Consider the following 3,642-nt stretch of genomic DNA (forward strand, 5'->3'; position numbering starts at 1 on the left):
AAAAAAAGAAAGAAAGTTATGACAACCTAGATAGCATATTCAAAAGCAGAGACATTACTTTGCCAACAAAGGTCCATCTAGTCAAGGCTACGGTTTTTCCAGTGGTCATGTATGGATGTGAGAGTTGGACTGTGAAGAAGGCTGAGCGCCGAAGAATTGATGCTTTTGAACTGTGGTGTTGGAGAAGACGCTTGAGAGTCCCTTGGACTGCAAGGAGATCCAACCAGTCCATTCTGAAGGAGATCAGTCCTGGGATTTCTTTGGAGGGAATGATGCTGAAGCTGAAACTCCAATACTTTGGCCACCTCATGGGAAGAGTTGACTCATTGGAAAAGTATCTGATGCTGGGAGGGACTGGGGGCAGGAGGAGAAGGGGAAGACAGAGGATGAGATGGCTGGATGGCATCACTGACTCTATGGATGTGAGTCTGAGTAAACTCCGGGAGTTGGTGATGGACAAGGAGGCCTGGCATGCTGCGATTCATGGGGTTACGAAGAGTCAGACATGACTGAGTGACTGAACTGAACTGAACTGAATGGGTGTTCACCCCTGCCCTGGTAGCTGAGGGCACAGAGCTGTATCGGACATGGTAGAAGTTTAGTATCTAACTTTCCTGGGATCAAGACATGAACTTATGCAAAGGGGAAATAGCAAGACCTCTCAGCCTGGATTCTCTTGGAGCCCAGAGACAGGACCTGGCTCCATGAAGCCCCCCAGGGAATGAGAAATTAGGCTGAGACGTTGCATCATGTGCATCCCAGCAGTATCAGTTATGAGACTGCCTTGATACTCTCAACTGTTTCCTAACTAATGTGGCTCCAGGGAGCTTCTACTTCCTCTAGCTTTCAGGTTCCCTGGCTTAGATGCTGAATTAATTACTAGGGAAGGTCTCTGCAGTTGTGTTCATCCCACTTAGTGAGTAAAAGTTTGGATTATTTCAAAGGTCTCTCAGAGAACCTGGTCCTGGAAGCCCTCAGAGCAGCAAGTCATCGTTACCCTCTGAAGCAAAGTGGGGCCCCATCTCTACTCTTTCCCCTCCCAGACATGGGTCACCATGAGGAGAGTGGGTAGGGAAGTGGGTGGCTGCTGTTGTTTTGATTTTTGTTTTTGTGGGTGCACAGTTGAGTAAATCATATACCTCAGGTCATGAATATTATCCCCACCGGTCCTTGGAAAGCATCTCTCTGGCTTTATTGTTTTTCATTACCTCCAATTTCTACTCCCTTACTTTTCCCCCACATATGTATCCTCATTCAAGAATGCATATATCCTCAAAGAATACATGTTTTATTTGTCTGTATGTTGCATGTCTGTATATTTATATACAGGGCTTTCCTGGTGGCTCAGTAATAAAGAATCAGCCTGATAACACAGGAGACATGGGTTTCATCCCTGGGTCGGGAAGATCCCCTGGAGAAGGAAATGGCAAGCCACTCCAGTATTCTTGCCTGGAGAATCCCATGGGCAGTACAGCCTGGTGGGCTACAATCCATGGGGTCTCAAAAGAATCGGACACAACTTAGTGCCTAAAGAACAACAACAAATGTTTATATATATAAATAATACTATGCAGTAGATCTCATTGTCTCTCTCTCTTTTTCTAAAGCGTTATTTATTTATTTTTGGCTGCGCTGGGTCTTCATTGCTGTGCACAGGCCTTCTCTAGTTGCAGCGAGGGGTGGCTCCTCTTGTTGTGGAGCACAGGCCTAGAGCACAGGCCCAGTAGTTGTGGCCTGTGGGCTGAGTTGCCTGGAATCCTCCAGGACCAGAGATTGAACCCAGGTCCCCTGCATTGCCAGGTGGATTCTCAACCACTGGACCACCAGGAAAGCCCATTAGGTTCCTTAACTTTTGTATTAACAGACTTTTATGATTCATTCTCCTTGCTCTATGGACATTCCCTGCTTCTCTTATCTCTTTCCAATCCATTTCTTACACTCACCAGAGTATTTCTCTTAATGTTTAAATTAAACCTGAACACTTTCTGGCTTAAATCATTTCAAAAATGTTCTATTAAAATTAGAAAAATGAAACACAGCCTAGATGCTTATCTGGCCTTGCTCCTAGATGTAATCTGCAACCTCAACCAGTGTCATTTGCTTTCTTTGGCTGCCAAAACATCTGCCACCTTGGCTTTCTTTCAGGTCTCAAATTCACAAAATTCTGTCATCTCAGAGCTTTTGCCTTTGCTTTCCTTCTGCCTGGAAGCTCTGCCCTCAACTTTTTGAAAGGCTTTGTCCTAAGCCAAACTAGTCTGAGTTCAGTCAAACTATTTAAGATCAACTTACAGACTTGGATGAAATGTCAAGTATCAGACATAACATCCAACTTCAAGTGCTGAGGGGCCAAATGACATGCTCTATAGTTAGAGGAAGAGAGCATCATGCGGGTGAAATTTCAATGGAAAACAGAAGGTAGGAGGGCTCTGGACAGAAAAATTCCCGCTCCTTTCTCCCTTCTGTGGATTACTCTGAGGTGCAGTCTCCCCTTGCAAATCCTCTAAATAAATTCTCTGTGCCAAACTCACTTATGAGTTGAATGACTTGCTATTTCTCTTTGCAGCTTGTGAAGCAACAATCGGTACATCAATGGATCACACGCTACAGTTCTTCACATTTTTCCTTGCCTTTCTTCCCTTTTTTCCTCACCATCCTGAGTAAGGTTTATACCTACTGAGCAAAGTGTCAGCATTTTAATAACTGTCTCCAGATCTGCTGTTTACAGTTTCCTTGGGATTTTCTATATGGACAATCATATTATCTGCCAATAGAGACAGTTTTACTTTTCCTTTCCAATTCTTTTTTTTTTCTTGCCTTATTGCACTGCCTAGGATTTCCAGTATGTTGGATAGAAACTATGATTGATGACATTGTTGTCTGTTTCCAGTCTTAGAATAAAGCATTTGGTCTTTCACTATTAATATATTACTTTAGATTTTAAAAGATGCCATTTTTAAGATGCTGTTCATCAGGTTCAGGAAATCCCCTCCTATTTCTAGAATTATTACCATGAATGAATGACAAATATTGTCAAAGACTTTTTCTGCCCCTATTGAGATAATTCTATGGGATTTTCTCTTCTTAAAGCTTACAGTATGGTGAATTAAATTACCGAATTTTTAATTTTCAATGTGCCTTACATTCTGAGGATAAACTCTACTTGGTCAGTTCAGTTCAGTTGCTCATTCGTGTCTGATTCTGGCAACCCCATGAATTACAGCACACCAGGCCTCCCTGTCTATCACCAACTCCTGGAGTTCACTCAAACTCACGTCCATCGAGTCAGTGATGCCATCCAGCCATCTCATCCTCTGTCGTCCCCTTCTCCTCCTGCCCCCAATCCCTCCCAGCATCAGAATCTTTTCCAATGAGTCAACTCTTCGCATGAGGTGGCCAAAGTATTGGAGTTTCAGCTTCGGCATCATTCCTTCCAAAGAAATCCCAGGGCTGATCTCCTTCAGAATGGACTGATTGGATCTCCTTGCAGTCCAAGGGACTCTCAAGAGTCTTCTCCAACACCACAGTTCAAAAGCATCAATTCTTTGGTGCTCAGCCTTCTTCACAGTCCAACTCTCACATCCATACATGACCACTGGAAAAACCATAGCCTTGACTAGACGGACCTTTGTTGGCAAAGTAATG

This window comes from Bison bison, unplaced genomic scaffold (genome assembly GCF_000754665.1).
Source record: "Bison bison bison isolate TAMUID 2011002044 unplaced genomic scaffold, Bison_UMD1.0 scf7180017864249, whole genome shotgun sequence".
Taxonomy (NCBI): Eukaryota; Metazoa; Chordata; class Mammalia; order Artiodactyla; family Bovidae; genus Bison; species Bison bison.